This window comes from Larus michahellis, chromosome 3 (assembly GCF_964199755.1).
Source record: "Larus michahellis chromosome 3, bLarMic1.1, whole genome shotgun sequence".
Classification (NCBI taxonomy): Eukaryota; Metazoa; Chordata; class Aves; order Charadriiformes; family Laridae; genus Larus; species Larus michahellis.
Window position 1 is genome coordinate 109,657,720 of NC_133898.1, and position 17,462 is coordinate 109,675,181.

The following is a 17,462-nucleotide window of genomic DNA, read 5'->3' on the forward strand; positions in this document are numbered from 1 at the left end:
TTTGGTCGGCGGGGGGCGGGGCGTGTGAGAAGCGGCGGCGGTGAGGCGGTGCGTCCCTCCGCTCCTCCGTGGCGGTGAGGCGATTGGTCCCTCCGCGCTGCCGCGGGCCTGGCGCTGACAGGATTTACTTACCGCAAGGGCCGAAATCCGTGTGCCCTGGGCCGAGTGTTTTAGCCACGGTAGGAGCCGCAGGGAAGAGCAGATTGTGCTGGCTGTGCATCCTGTGCTTTGGTGCTTAAACCCATTGGCTGGTTTCAGTTGGGTTTGAAGCCAAAGTGTCTGTCTCGGGGCTAATCGAGTTCCTGTGGGTTGTATGAAGACAAGCTCAGAGAGTTGGGGTTGTTCAGCCTCCGGGGAGACCTTATTGTGGCCTTTCAGTACTCAAAGGGGGCCTAGAGGAAAGATGGGGACAGACTTTTTAGCAGGGCCTGTTGTGATCGGGCAAGGGGTAATGGCTTTAAACTAAAAGAGATTCAAACTAGATAGAAGGAAGAAACATTTTACAATGAGGGTGGTGAAACACTGGCACAGGTTGCCCAGAGAGGTGGTAGACGCCCTGTCACTGGAAACATTCCAGGTCAGGCTGGACGGGGCTCTGAGCAACCTGATCTAGTTGAAGATGTCCCTGCTCATTGCAGGGGGTATGGACTCCATGACCTTTAAAAGTCTCTTCCAGCTCAAACCATTCTATGAATTTGGGGCTGCCCTGGGGAGAGCAGGAGGGATTCAGGTGCCTGGGAGCAGCTGTTAAGTGTGGGTCAGTCAATACCTTGGTTAGCTGTAGTCCCTGTGTATATTGTCCCTGGGCAGGGCATGTGTTCTTTTGGTGGCTTAGAGGTGTTACATGAGGGATGGAGCTACACTAGGCTTATTTTTGTAAAGGAATAATTTGTCTCTAGGTTCCTTCTATATTTTCTCTCCACCTCTTTAGATATCCTGTGGCGTGTGGACATAAAACGAATACACAGTTACCTCACAGCTCAGGTGGGGTTGATCTTTTAGGGCAGGTGGGATTTCACTAGTAGACCATCATGCACAAAACATCTAGTCCAAAAGTGATGCAGTTCAGAAAGCATGATGTATTACTCTTGTGTTTCCCTGAGGACTGGGCAGCACTAAAACACTGAAAGGGAGTAAGCTGGAGCTTACTTCTTGAAGAAGCGCAGCCTTGTTAGAATAAGTCACTTTAGAGCAGTTTGTGAAGGACTGTATCCTGTGAGAGGGACTCCATGCTGGAGCAGGGGAACAGCGTGAGGAGGAAGGAGTGGTAGAGACAGCATGTTATGAACTTATCCCAACTCCTGTTCCCTATCCCCTTGCCTCACTCGTGGAGGGGAAGAGGTGGCAGAAGACTAGGGAACGAAAGTGTGGAGTTGAGTCTGGGAAGAAGAGGGGGTTGGGAGGTGGTGTTTTTAATTTTGTTTTTGTTTCTCACTATCCTATTTTAATAGTCCACTATTTTTAATCAACAAGAAATTAAGTTAATCTTCCCCAGGTTGAGTCTGTTTTACCTGTGATGGTAATTGGTGAGCGATTTCCCTGTCGTTATCTGGACCCACGAGCTTTTTCTTCTTAATTTTCTCCCCTTGTCATGCTGAGGAGGGGGAGTGAGAGTTAGTTGGAGAGAGTGGGTGGGCACCTAACAACCAGCAAAGGTCAACCCACCACACACCCATAATTATGAAGCCCATCTGGTGGATGGTATCCTGAGTGGATACCTCACACCTTAGGAAGGATGCAATATGGAAGGAGAAGAAGTGATGTGTTTCTTGCACCTTTTTTTCTCTAGAAAGGCAAGGCTCTAGAAGGGCAAGGACAACTGCGCTTTCCCAGCTTGGGCAGTCATATTTTTTGACTTGTGCTGCAAATTTAATAAAGTCATTAATAGCTGAGGTGCATAAGTAATTGGGTTTTCCGTGACAACTCTCCTGAATATTCACCGCTACTCATATCCAGCTATTACAGTATTTTACCTGCTGGCTTCAGCATATTTATATTAATTATACATTAGAGGGAGCTGCAACAATGTGATTCTTTAAATTATTTTTTTTAGTACAGAACCACTTGATATGAGACTTTGTGTATACGTGGTTTAATTACAAATGTATAAAAATCTTCTACTAATTCAACAAGCAGATGTAAAGTGATTATTGCCCATAGTTAGTGTTGAGCCATCATCTCTATTGCAAGTGTAATTTTAGCTCTGTGCTCCCTAACAGATGCCTTTTTACTAATTACTATTTATGATTTCTGTCCATCTGCCTTTTTTTTTTTAACTAAAGCTGATAAATTTTAAAAAACCCCAAATTTAGAGGTAGTTCGTATGGGAAGAATAGTTGTTGTCTTGAGAGTCCAAGTTCCTACTTATGAAAAATTCATCTATGGGATTCCGGTTCTAAGACTCAGAAATTTATTTTAAAATATTTTTATGTGTAATGCATTTCTATGTTAAAAGTGTACAAAAGAAAATATGTTTTTCATTTTTGGGGGATTTGAAACATAAAAATAGCATAATGGAATGTGGAAACTTTTAAGGCAGTTTTAATCAACATTGAGCAACTCACACAATTCTTGAGAATTTTAATAATATTTGACACTATTCTGTTTCAGACATTCTTTGTAAAGTTCCATGTGAATTTTTCTATTCTGTTGTCACAGGCTTCATCTGGACCTTCTCTTTATGTTTTATTTAATACTGAAACAGTTTAAACCTTCACAGTGGAAATTGAACAAACTAGTCTGCAGTGTGACTGTTACTGGTTTTGATTGTTTCAGAGGATATAAAGTGAAGATTGCACTAAACGCAGACCATCTCCTGTTTGCAAATGGGATGGTTACCCTTCTTGATAGTAGGTCCATGTGAATAGTACAGATGAGACACTGTAGATAACATGAAATTAGGAGAGCTAAATAAAATGGCAAATTCGATCTTTCCCATTTCTTTCCTATAAAATTACTTAAATTATGATTTCTGTTTAATAAGCCATAGCAGAGGTGAATTCTCTAAATGAGCTTGCGCTGATGGAAAGCCAAGCTATTTTGCTTTTATTTTCCTTGTAATAGCTGAGACACGTGATTAAAAACAAAATAAATGGTGTTACTTAGGGTGGCCCTATACCCATGAGGGATAACCTCATGGAGAAGGTGAAACAATTTTTCATCAATATTCTTATTTACTGAACTACCTGGTTTGGAAATACGCATCACTTTTTAGGATTCCCTTTCAATTTTTCTTAGAAACCATCTGAAAATGAGAGTTGTGGTAGATGCAAATGGCCTTCTTTCGCTTGGGAGAGACATTTTTATTTTGCTGAGCAATCTCCATGCATATTTCAAAGAATAGAATAGTTACGCCAAATAATACCACAGCCTGATTCAGTTACTTAGCAACATTTAATGCTAACAAAATGAAACAGGAAAGTGATGCAGCAGCAATAAAATCACTAGATGCAGAAGGGAGCTCATGACAATAATGAAGACAGAAGTCATAGTATTTTACAGGTAAAACAAAACTGGAAATGAACACGTAACCCAAGCAGTTGTCATTTTTCCAAGGAGTCTGTTGCTTATAGTTTCATTCTGCAGGAAAGCTTCCAACCTGTAAAAAAAAGCAAAGCTTGGACAAAAGCATAATTTTCCTAAATATTACTTAATGTGTGATTTCCAGTGCATTACACAGTTCTTCAATTTCTTTTGTGGTTGGCATTATTTTTTTCTAAATCTTTATCATCAGTACTGACAAAACATGAGGTAATGCTGCTGCTCTTCCTTCATTACGTTTATTACTCTCCCCAAATTATGAGAAGATAAATATTTAAGTGCATTAGGATAAATAGATGGATAAGAGAGCATCCCCCTTGCTGGAGGCTTGGCTGCTGGGGCTCAGGACCAGCTCAGTGGTGGTGCAGCCCAGGGCAGCCCCCTTCCCTCTGGGGGCGGTGGTGAGAGGCTCCCAACAGCACTGTGGGGAACGAGCCTGGCCATGGAAAGCTGCTGAGCTGTGCCCTGAATTAGACCTGCTGGCTGACTTGTCAGCTTGACCTTGGACCTGCCTCAGCACTTGTGATGATCTGGACCCGTAGCTGAACATGGCCACCATCGGTGAGCCTGCCGTTATCTGCTTGCCTGATGCAGACAGGCCGTGGCTGGCGAAGCCCCTGCCTTGCCAGCGCTGAGCTCTGTCTCGGATCCCCACTCCACAGGGATGTAACGTAATCACAGAATCGCAGAATTGTAGGGGTTGGAAGGGACCTTCGGGGATCATCTAGTCCAACCCCCCTGCCAAAGCAGGGTCACCTAGAGCAGGTTGCACAGGAACGCATCCAGGTGGGTTTTGAATGTCTCCAGAGAAGGAGACTCCACAGCCTCTCTGGGCAGCCTGTTCCAGTGCTCTGTCACCCTCAAAGTAAACAAGTTCTTCCTCATGTTGAGAGGGAATTTCCTGTGTTACAGCTTGTGCCCATCACCTCTTGTCCTGTCACCGGGCACCACTGAGAAGAGTCAGACAAATTGCTCTCCAAAAAGCATGGGAAATGGAAAGCCTTTATGAAAATAAATACATGAGCTTCGTGAAAAAATACATTCACAGATATATAGTAGGTTATTAACAATTACATTCAAAGATGTAGTTATTTTCAGCAACAATTCACAAATCAGTGTTGGATGTAGAATTTTTGATATGAAAGTTGTATTATTTTATAATAATTTGCTATTGAATGTAAACCCAAATTTATTTTGGTTGAAATAAACACTATATAGTGTACAGCGAAGGCTTTTGAAAGCTAATAACTATTCTAGGAAAAAAAATGGTAACAGTTTGCTGGGAAAAAATATTAAGGGAGAAATAAAAGAAGTTGCAGTCTTGCAGTGAAAAACATGACTTTAGTTAAACTCCAGAGAAACAATCTGAAAAACAGCATGTACCGTATCTTGAGACAAATCTTTAATTGAAAGCACTGGGGCACCAGCAGAAATTACACTGTTTGATCAATGACAGGTTGGAAACTGCAACTAACTCATTCGCACTGAGGGAAATGTGAGGTCAAAACTAAGTTTTGGAAAAGAAATATTCATTCTTCAAAAAGGATGAGCTTTGACTGTATAAGATAGAGATAACTAAGAAAGGAAATGAACTATTTTAGGGATTTGCTGTATGGGGTGGAATTCCATGGGAGTTCAAGCTATATAAATTGGTAAGAAAGTACTTAGACTAAGGTTCATTGCTTTTATGCTAACGAGGGATGGTGAGAGATTTTCTAAGCTCCTTGGAACCTTTAATCAGAAAACAACAATTTTTAGAAGCAGACTTCCTGTATTGGTACGTTATCAGCTGGTTTCACCATATTTGTATGCATCCATACAACCAATAAATTTGGATCAGTGGTTTCAAATATGTTCATAAGAGAAAGTGATTGCTGCAGCAAAAGCTAGGCACATTACAGCCCAAGGAGAAAATGGATTGAAAATGAAGACAATATTGTAGTAATTAAAATAGATATAAAATTAATCTATAAATGAGAAGGTACCTAACTATTATAGGAGAGACATTCTCTCTCCTTTTCCTCTCTTCTTTCTCTCAGCTTTTCCCATAGGAAGAGTTGGAACAAAGAAATCTAATTAATTTTAAAGAGATGCTTAATCAGTGTATGAAGGGGGCTATATGATGTAGTTGAATCTGACTGCAGGGAACCGAACGAAAACTACTGGAGGTACCGGGAAGGCTCAGAAAAGTATTAAACTATTTGTCTTCTCTTCTACAAAGTGATATGCATTGGTGTTTACTAAAATGCTCAGCTAAAGGCTGACAGAACTACTAGCCACAAACAGTAGGTTTCCGGAGCAAGACAGACTGAGAAAAGTAGGGGTTTTCAGAGAAAGATAGCTAGAGTGTATTTAGATAAATTAGATATTCATCAGTTTGGCTGGCTGTGATAAATTTGGTTATTTAGACAGTAAGCAATCTTAAAGATACTAGCAGTTATGTAGAAAACGTACGGAGGATTGGAGAAGTACGGCAGAACTGCAAAAGGGCAAATACAGGGTCAAAAAAAGAGAAAATAGAAACAAGAAATTATAATTTGTAAATTTAACTTCTGGTGGAAAAATCTGGAACTAACATGATCTCTTTAGTGAGCTGGAATATGGTATACAGTGTATGCATGGTAAATTGGTAGACGGCAGGAAAGTGGCAGGACCTCTAAGAATGTGGAAAGATGCTACGAATTTAAAATGACCTTGGAGAAGTGGTCTGAAAAACATAATGAAATTTCCTACAGACTTTCATTTGTATATCTACTCCTAATTAAAATGTCTGTCCATAGTGTGCTTCTATCCCATCTAGCTATGTCTGTGATATAATGGCTGTTCAATGGAATTGCATAAAACAAACTAAATTACTAGTGCTATTGGTAACTGTCTTCATCTCAACAGCAGAAGCTGTATCTGATATAACAGTAACATTATTTGGATAAACCCAACCATTCAGGAAATGAAAAAAAAAGCATTTTGAAGGAAAAAAAACCCTGAACTTCGCCTAGCTTTTGCCTATGCAGGTGAAACACACTGAAATAATAGTTGTGTTAGTCAGCTTATGTTGTCTTGCTTATGGTAGTGTGAGAACAGAATCAGGCTCTCTGATTTATTAAAAATGTAATGGAAGCCAGTAAGCGTATTTTAATCTAAATGTTTCATCTACATGAGATGCAGAATGGCTTAATTTCTTGAGGTTTTGGTAGTTTTCAGTTTCCATGTCTTATGTTTTTGCAATTTTGACAATGTAAAGGAAGGGAAGAGCTGGAATGAGTTAGGGGCACAAGGAAGAAGGGGAGATGCTGAAATAAAACAAATTATTTCTATGGAGGTAGAAAACAGAATTAGGGTTTTGGGATAATCACATAAAGAACACTGGAGCATTGTAAATTCTGCTGGCATGTGCGTCTGATTCTGTGGGATGCAGGCTTCGCCCTGATACTCATTTTTTATTACAAACGTATTTAGTACCATGGGTTATAGTTTTAGCTCATTCTAAGATTTAAAACAAGAACAAAATTGTGTGACTTTTTGACAAGAAGTGATGTTTTAGCAGCTTTGGGGCATTGAGTCACCGTAGGCATTTGTGTATCAGATTGGGTTTTAATGGCTACTTTCTTTGAGATGTGTTATGGCTGCCATTAATAGTGACAGATAGATGGATAGATACAGTTTATGCTTTCATCCCTTTCAGGTGTCCTGTAACGACTTTGAAACGTCGCATTTTCACTCTCCCGTTTCTCAGGAGGTTATGTTGTTTTTCTCTTCAAAGCCATGGTTCATTCTTAAGCTCAGGCTGTTCATGGCTTTGGCCAGAGGGAGTCACTGTCATATTTAAAATGCACCACCTCCTCACAGCAGCTGGAAATTAGTGGTTTTATCTAATCTTTATGCACATGTAAGCCTGCCTATTAGGCTTTTTTTTTTTTTGAGAAATGAGTTGTGGTTATAAATAACATAACGCTGTTTGTTTTTTATAATTTGCAGTGTTGCTGAAGGAGAGTGGCACCAATGGGTTATCAATCTGACCCACAGATGAAAGAGCAAGCAAGCTGACGAAGCCTTTGGTTGGTAAGGTATTAGAGTGATGTGGTTAGAATAATTTTATCCTTTCTTGGAAGGATGCAAAGTTAAGTGATTGTAATGAGTGAAACCAAAAACTGAAGATTGATTATTCTAGAGGTTGCTCTGTAATATATGCTCTATATATTGTATATTTAGAGCTAACTTTACTACTCAAAAGTCTATCAGAGGTTAGTACATGATCAGTAATTCTATACCTCATCTTTGGTCGGCCTCATGATTAGTAATCCTATGTGATCTGTGGTTGTAAAGATTTCCCTTTGGAAGCACTAAACAGAGGAAGTCTTGAAAAGTAATATATTTTGTGAAATAGTAGCACAATATACTTTTATGATCCGTATTCATAGTATTGCTCACCGTGTGATTACAATCCCAAAATTCACTTTTCCTACCAAAGAATCTGAAATGCTAGCTTTTTATTGTTATTGTGAGTTTGTCCAGTAAAGTTTTATGGGTTGAACTTCCTGCATTTGGTTATTTGTTCTTTGCTGACTGTGTTAATATGAACACCACTTTGTGTGACAGCCTTCCTTAAGTGTCATCCAAGCCCCAAGGGAGTCAAAGAGGATTTTGACCTTTATTTCAAAGAAAATGAATCAGGCTTGTTTATACAGAAGGAAAGCAACTGCATATATACAACTACAGTTCTAAACTTTATAGTTAAATTCAGTGCCAGTCTAGTACTAAAAACAGTCATCAACAATCTGTGCAAATTTCAGGTTTGTTTTCTTGGTGGTTTTATTTATCTTCTTTTCTTGTTTTGCCTTGTAACAAGGAAGAAACAAAAGCAGCGTTTTCTTCAGTCACAAATAGATTTCTGCATAGCTCTTGGGACTATTCTGCTACACGGAGCAGGACTTCTTGGCAATCTGTTTATCCAGTTCTTAGCAAGGTTTAGAACTATTAATTCTGAATGTGCATTTCTTCACGTGTTTATTGAAAACTTTGATTTTATGATTATAACTTTGATATTATGATTTTATAAATAAATATCAAATCTGTGGAAAGGGATAGGAATTTTTAGGAAATAGTTGAACGCCTTGTGCGTAGCAAAATTCTTCTTCCTGGTGCATTTTGATATAAAAAGGGTGATTATAATTAAACCAGTCATAGTCATTTTCAGAAGCACATAGGGCTGGAAGACACGTAGATTTCATTCATTCATTATTTGAACACAAGCAATATGCAAAAAATTAAATCATTTTTAAAACCTATTAAGATAAAACTGACTCATTAACACCCATAGAAGAGTAGAGAAACAGCAGGAATTGAGCAATGTGCCTTTCAAGTTGGAAATTTACGCTAGCAAATACCAATAAACAATGTGAATAGTCTTGCCAATAGCTAGGGATAGCTAGGTGTACAGTTATCCCACCATCTAGAGGCAAGAATCACTTACATATTTTTCTCCTGCAAGTACCCTAGTTAAATGAACATTTACTGCAGCAATGATCACCTATCCGTACCCAAAGGATAAATAAAGGTCTTTAAAACTGTGAGAATGGAACAGGAACCACATTTCCTTGTTTCTCTTTTTTTTTTCCCCTTCCCTTTCTCCTGCTTCTTCTTCCTACCTTAACTTTCCAGATTTCAGACAGCGTATGTCCCTTACTGTTCCTTAATAAAAAACCAAAGGACTTGCACACACACAGCAGACAGCTGTGGGCTAGTGGCCAGTCTGCTTTCAGTTGGTTTCTGGCTTCTGTGGAGGTTTTTTTTCTTTCCAGTTCTGACCTAAGAAAAAGGCTGTCCTGGACCAGTAATGTCTCCCCAGACTGTGGTGATTCTCTGCTCTTTTGAAGGTACCGTGTTTAGCATCTAGGTCATTCTGTGGACCCTTTGAGAAAACAAAATAGTACCCAATGACTGCATCCACACAGTCATATTAAACATCTGGAAAATGAATTTTAGGGCAAAATGGCATTCTTTTACATCTGCCGTGATGTAACAGGCATCTCAGATCTCTCTGGTATATGTCACCAGTATCCCGCAAAGGAAACTTTGGGTGTGTACAGTGCTTAAAACATCCCGCAGAGCGCATCACCTGCTGGATCTGGCACTCTGCAGGCTCTGGCTGTTCCAGCTGCTCTTGCAAAAAGATGACAAAGTAGAACTCCTAAGGATCCTTAATAGAAAACAACCAGAATGCAGGCTGCGTGTGAGGGCAGAATGTAAATCAGGAAGATGTGCTATCTCTAATGGTCTATAGGTAATTGTTTCCCCTTCCCAAAGCTGAAGAGTTGATATAATGGTGGAGGTTAACAGTCACTCCTAATCGCTAGCAGTAGGTCTTTGGGATGAACTGGAATTTGAAGCACTCTATGAAGTACAGTAAAGATGTAGCCAGTTTGTTTAAGGATATAGCTAACTTGTTTAAAGGTGGCCCAGTCAGATCCTTTATATTCTATGATTGTTACAAAGGTCCAGTTCTGTGAAGCCAGCAGTTGTGAAAACTACTGAAACAAAGGAATTTTTCCCAGGTAAGGGCAGCAGGATTGCACCCTATAGAATTCTGTTCTATGGGATCTTCATCACATTTAAATCAATATGCTTAGAAGAACTTATTTATGATTGTACTAATAATTAATTGTTGTTATTAACATCTACCCTTATGTTAATTCTTCAGCTTTGGGAGGATGCAGCAGTTACCTATTGATCATCAGAGTTAGCACATCATTCTGATTTACCTGTCTGAAAGATACTACAATTTGTTGTTGCTAAATTAAAAACAGTTAATCGCTTTCCTGTATTCATTTATATGAAGGAGATGATTTCCTGATTAAATTTGCTGACAGTTCTAAACAGTAAATGCATGCAATGTACTATTTTTGTGTCTCTATTTTATAGCACAGTTATATTTTACTCATTTAATTAAATAAAAAATATGAGGGAAGAAGTAATTTATAACTTAGATAATAGATCTTTCAGCTCCAGAGCTGGGATCTGTACAAAATGTATTTGGCATAGTAGAGGGGAAGAGGGTCAGGGGAAAAGCCGTTTTTCAACCGTTAAAACTGGAGTAGGCTGAATTTCTGTAGCAACAGATGAAGTTTCATCTGAATGTAACAACCATTTTGGATGCTTCTTCCTTTGGTAGTCACTTCCTTGCTTGTTATGGAAACTACCTGTTTTAGGGAGTGTTAATCTCATGACAGTAACTGGAATGAAGTGGTGCTGCAGCAATTACATCTGTGAGATTAACTGGGCTCAGTAACTTCAGTCAGAATTTGGCAGGGTGAAGACTGGCCCCAAGATGCTGTTGTTGTGTAAGAAGTTAAGTAGGAGCTGCATCATCTCTTGAATACAGGCTATGTTATTCCATAACATTATGGTTCTGTCACACTGGAAAAGCAATGTGCCAAAATATCTGCACCCAGAATCAGTGGAACCCCCAGGTTGTGGAGACCAATGCTTGGGGATATGGGTACAAGATTTAGGCTATATACTTTTAAAATAGCTCCCATCTTTTTCTCAATGCAGCCTCAATCACATCCCATGGCTCCTGAAGTAGCTGCACTTCTGCAGCAGCTCTTAGTACTTTTCATGGGATCACAGAAGGTAAATTATCACTGACAATGATGTGTTAAGTCCAGTGCCTTTCCCGTGAGGATGCTGAGGGCAGTTTTCACCCATAATTATGGTCTAACTTATTAGTCAACATGGCTAGCAATGTGCATGATTTTCCTAGGACGTGGTTCAAAGCCTTGTACCTGGAATGCTCTGGTCTAGCAGTGTTCTTCAGTGCTAAGGGAGCTGAACCACCTGCACATTTGCTTGTAACACAAATCCAGAATTTGGCAGAACCTTCTTGTGGGTGAAGAAGGAGGAACGAGGCAGGTAACGGAGTGCTCCCTATGGTTTTTATCCTCACCTAAGACCAGCGCATCCTTATCCTCACCTTTTATTGTATCCTAGCTGATATAAGCATGGTAGAAAGAGAGGCAGCAGGTTAATTATAGACAGGATTTTTCAGATTATAGACCGATAATTCTAATTTCTAAGATTCTAAATTCTAATAATTTCTAATTATAGACAGATAAAGACAGGATTTTTCAAATAAGTGTGTGCCAGTCTGGAGAATTTATTTTATTTTCATGTCAGAAAAGTTACTGAATTAAAACCAATTTGAAATTATTTACCCTTACTGCAGGCCATCCATTTAATTTAATGCAGTACCAGCCATTGATATGATTTATTATTTTTATATATATATATATAATTTTATGTATTATGTACACACTTTGAGCGTGAAGTCTATCAGGAGATAGATGTTAGCAAAACCTTCACAGCTTCCAACACTGCAAGAATGTAATGGGCCCCAAAAACTGGCAGTCCTGGTGGTGGGAGGAATAGTCTGATGAATTCTAGTGGCAGCAGCAATTCAGTGGCTGTAAAGCACTGAGTTCAGAGGATGAAAATGCATTAGGCAAGTGCTGTATACTTCCACTAATACATCACAGCATGATCTATCATGCATCCCCTTTTCCTTGGATGAATTCGCCTTCTAGCAACATCAGCACAAATATTTGGAAGAAGATAAAGAAACATATGGCTTGCAGTACTTCACTGACAAATTGCTTCAGCAGAAAGCATGCCTTTTCATTTACCTTCTCAACCAATGCTTAGAGTTAATCACAGCAACTAAGTGCCACTGCTGTGCCATATGGAAGTGGAGCTAACTGTGTTAACAGAAATTTAAACACATGTGGGGAGAGTCACAGGAATTATGAGACCTGGGATTGTGCATTTAATAGTCAGACAGGAACACTAGACAAAAAAGAGAGGAAAAAGTTGCACATTTCTTGAATCCTACTCTTTCCAAGACACTCTCTCTTTTGGCTTAAGCTTTCACCTCATATGCTCCTTCATGTATCATTGTCCACCATAAGTTTTAGCTACTTGGTAGATTAGGCAGCAGTAACACTGAGAATGCAGTCCAGGTCTCACTGAAATCAGTGGCAAGACTCCAGTGGACTAGGGAGAGCCAAAATTTCTCTTTTAATGTAGATTCAATTCTGTGAAAAATGTTGGCTTTAAAAAAAACCCAAAAAACCAAACAACAAAAAAAACCCAACAAACCTTTCTGCTGGCTGTCTAAATACTACAGGAAAGTGCCACAATTGGATCCCTGTTCTCCAGTTACTTGCCATTGTGATGAATTACTGGGTTGTATGGTGCTTTGGGCTTCCAGGTCTAAAGGGATTGTCTTGGCAGCTTTGCTGTAGCTTCACTTTAATCAATTATGGAATCAAATTGTCCGTCTTCCAGTGTTCTGTAGACCTCTCTTGAAATGATTAGAAAAGATTTAGGGGATACTAGATGCCCTCAGTGAGCACGTAACTTCAAAATCTCATTACCACTCATGAGGAATATTCTGAACAGGGCTATTTAAATCACAGGTTCAAGTCCAAATTTGGACAGTTACTGAATTCTTTCCAGACCTCATGAGAGTGAGTTAAAGTAGGATTAATCTCATCTGACTTCAGCCATCTCTAGTTTAGATATCTCCACCTGAGCTTGCTACCTGATACTGGCTATGTACTCGGGGGCAAAAAGGCAATTTTAAGGCACATCAGTAATTTGACCTGTTTTACTCTTCTTAGGATGAGATTGTTTCCTGACAGTGCCTGTGTCTTTCCAATGACTGGAGAGGGAGCCCAAAAATGTAGATTGTAAATATGTCTAGTTAGGTGAAATTCGCTCCCTTTGTGATCACCTTTCATTTTCCTACAGGACGTCCCATGTTCCTCCCAGCTTTTGGGGAGCAATTTCGGTTCCCACCATAATTCCCAACTGCTGTACCAGCACTAGGTGGCCCAACAGAATTGAAACCAAAGCACTGATTACCACTAGCTGACCTTGGAGAACTTGGGCAGCAGGCATGGTAGAAGCTGCGTGGCCTTTATCACAAATGGTTGATGAGGTGAAGAGAATGGAGAGAGAAGAGAATCAAACTAATTTAAAGATTAGTAGAGACATGCAAGTATGTGCTTAACCTCATAAAAATGGAAAACAGAACTTTAAATACGCCGCTGTTTTTTTGACACTAGGTGGCAACAGTATACATTAGAAGTAGTGGTTTCTCAACCAGTAAAAATAAACATTACTCAAGGAATTGAATGACGGAGAATCACAGGGATTATTTTTTAGAACAGATTTTGCATGAAATTAGAAGAAAAAATAAAGCATATTTAGAATACCATATGTTTCTGCTATCAAAATATAGAACCTAGAGAAACTGATCTAAATGTAATAGAAAAGCTTATAATTGCTCTGAGTTAAAATCTGCCCTCCCATGAAAAAGTATTTATTAGAGTTTGATCAATCTGAACAAAGGCTAAATGTAGCTTTTACTGACTGGATGATTACAGAGGGTCTGGAGGTCAAAGGCTCCGCTGCTTTGCTCCTCAACTTCCTGAACAAACCAGTGTGTGCATGGAGCTTGAGAGCTGTTTTGTTTTATGATGAAATACGTTTGTAGAATTTACAAATCAAATTTTCATTTCCAGCTCTCCCACAGAGAGTAGTAGATACTATGCTGTATGACTCATTTAATTTAAAAAAAACAAAAGACTGAAAGACTGCAGAGAGATGAAATTGTGCTGTTAGTTTGGGATGAGAGATCGCAGCTGCAGTTCTCCTTTCACTATGGTCTAAACCTTTTGGTTTGGTCAATGTCATTAGCCAGTGCAGAGGAACAGAAGGATGTGAATTTTTGATGCTCACAGTTCCTTTTCTTTTCCTGATGCACTTGAGATACCATGTTGGGGCAGTAGCGTGGATATATCTGTACAGGACTTCCCAGCTGCTGGGGGAAACTTCCCTAATCCTCACTGCTCATTGGTTTAGGATAATTTTTCTGAATATATCTTTCTCACTGTGGTGATTTTTAGGATAAATGTCTCCATCCCGGACAGATGCAGTACACTCTCATTCGAACTTCCCAGATTCATTTATGGTGTCATTTATAGAATCATAGAATGTGTTGGGTTGGAAGGGACCTTTAAAGGTCATCTAGTCCAACCCCCCTGCAGTAAGCAGGGACATCTTCAACTAGATCCGGTTGCTCAGAGCCTCATCAAGCCTGGCCTTGAATGTCTCCAGGGATGGGGCCTTCACCCTATGGAGCATCCCATGTCTGTCAACATCCCATGAGTGCTGATGAGTCATTAGTTCTGTGATACCATAACACAATTTCTACAGTAAATGGGAAATTTGGATCTTTAAGGACAAGAAGAATTGAGTATTTAAGGATTAACAAAATGTGGAGTAAAATTCCTAGACTATTCACAAATATATCCTTTTAATATTGCTACTATTTTGGGAAAAAAAAAATCCTGTTTCTTTTGTAGAATATTATTCTGGGCTATGGATGAGCTTTCTGTAAAATAAAGTGGGCATTGGCTGAATTAGCATGTTGCAGACTTTTCTGTGGGTCTAAAACCACAGCAGTGCTCATGGCTGAGGCAGAGGCGCTTGCCTTTTTTTTTTTTTAATGTAAAATCATAGAGTGGAGTAGAGATCTGGGCACTGAGGCCCACTTCCCAACTGTGTCCATATTGTCTTTTAAGTGTACTCTTCCTTCGATCTTCAAGCAGAAGCTCGCTAAGCATCAACATTATCTATATTCGGGTCTGTGCTATGGTCAGGTAGTGTGTGTTCAGGTTCTGAGATTGCCAGTAAGTATTTCTGTGGAGAAAAATTCTGTAGCATCAAGAACAGGCCACCTTTTAACCCAGTCTCAAAGGTTCAAAATCCACAGGATAACTTTCAGTTCTCATGTGACTTTGAGGTGAGGCATGTCCTAAGGGAAATATTTTTGTAGGAGAGAAACAATGACCTTTCTTTACTGTTAGCTGAATATGGTAACTTCATATTTCACAGATGTGGAGTATGAGGCAGAAAGATTAAATGAACTGCTCAAGGCTATAAAGAAAATTTTGTATCAGAGCCCAGATCAGAAGGGAGGAACTGCTGACTCCCAATGCTATGTAAGATACCTCTCTCTGTTAAAATAGGCCTATGAATCATCCTGAAAGCCAACAGTAATGCTTTATGAGTCTCAGCACTGCAGATGCTATTAGTACTGTTGAGGAGGAAGGGACTTCTTTATGAATGTGCAGCAATAATCATTCTTAACTCTTATAAGCATTTATTCATATTCAAAGCATTCACAATCTGAATCCAGCAAAACACGTGGTGTGTCAACCCTGCTTTCCCAGGACTGTCCTTGGCTTTACTTTTACCTTTAAAAATCCTGTTATTATTATTATTGGTTTTCAAAATGAAGTCTCCAAAGATGGTAAAAATGACTTTGCAGTCATGTCTTCTTCCTGCCAATGCTTTATTTTCCATCCTTAGGAGGTATTTATAAGATATTGTAAGCTTCTTGGTGGCAACAGTCCACAGAGAGAAAAAAATATCATAATGTGAGCCTTTGTATTTCAGGACATATCTCCATTTGATTCTGAATGATAATACCTGCTTATTTTCTGTCTTTTCAGATATGAACAATTTTATTGTCCCTGTCTGGTGAATAACGTGTCTGCATATGAGACACATTCTGCTCACTCGCCTTTACTGACACAGACAGCGAGAGCAGAAGACTCAGGGTAAAGCTCAAATGATCCTTTCACTCAGGGAAAGAAGAGAATCTAGGATGTCTGGGAATAGCAGGAAGACTTTCCTGGGCACTGCAAAGCTACGTTCCAGAAACTATTCTGTGTCTGTACGGGAGGAGATTTTCAGGTTGAACAAGAGCAGACCTGTTGAATACATGTCTACATGAGCTACCCTCTTCTGTGATGTAGGCAGTACATTAACTCTTAGGCTAGTACATCTCAAAGGACAATGATTCAACAAAAAAACAAGCTTGAAATAAAATGCATGCAAATTCCTCAGAAGTCAGTGGGATTTATTTTATACTAACTAATGTACCTGCCTTACTTGAAGCCTGTAGTTGCATAGCAGTATGAGGGATTTTATTGTTGCTCTACAACTTGCAGAGAATATTCCAGTTCCCAGACCTTGCAGAGTATAACTGGTTTCCCAAGGTTACATGTTGGGACCTAAGGACTTGGACTATAATATTTATGGTGAAACGAGGAAAATATTTTGGCAGTATCATAGGTATTTTTTTATGCATCTGACTAAAGCTTACAATATGATGATTTGAAAGTGAAACAGAAGTAAAACCAAATACCTCATGCTTGAACTGTTGAAGCATGTTAAGGCACAAGAAGATTAAGACGCTCTCTTAATGTCAAATTGTCTAACTAGGTACGACATGGAACCAACTATACTGCAGTGCATCAGGGGACCAATCCTGGGGGTTAAGTTCCAAACTGAGGAAGTAGGAGATAAAGAGCATTTGTGTTGTGGAAGTTTTGCTGATGTTCCTCAAAGGGCTGTTTCTATGCACAGACTCAACTGGTTCAGAATAGAGGGTTTGCTGTTGAGAGGACAGGTCCATGCAGAGGAGACAAAATGTAACATCTGCGCTCGAGCTGTGCCCCTGTTGCCCCTTGCAGGATAAAAACTGCTGAAGAGCATCTGGTTTGACTGTAGATCTGAAACAGAATGATTTCACTTACACTCCCTCCTAGCACTCTAATTGCTTGTGAGGAGTGACTATGAAGTCATTCTCAGCTGGACTGCCCGTGAAACTCCTTTGGCTCCAGTTACTTTTTCATCAGTTAAGATCATTTGGATCACCTTGGTTGATATTTTCTAAACCAGGTGAATTTGGAATCAAAAGGCACACTTCTCTAGGCCACCACTGGAGTAAATCAGGAGTAACTCTACTTAATGGTGCCACATTGGTGTGTGAGGAGGGAGGCCAGAAATGTCAT

General features: G+C 39.5%; 1 long non-coding RNA gene across 1 annotated transcript; it reads left to right on the top strand.

Annotated features, from left to right (window-relative positions):
- Positions 1-10: 10 nt before the first annotated feature.
- On the top strand, positions 11-16,510 carry LOC141741297 (uncharacterized). Its single transcript, XR_012586338.1, has 4 exons — positions 11-179; positions 7,516-7,599; positions 9,339-9,413; positions 16,116-16,510. It is a non-coding gene; the product is annotated as an uncharacterized LOC141741297 (long non-coding RNA).
- The last annotated feature ends 952 nt before the right edge of the window (positions 16,511-17,462 follow it).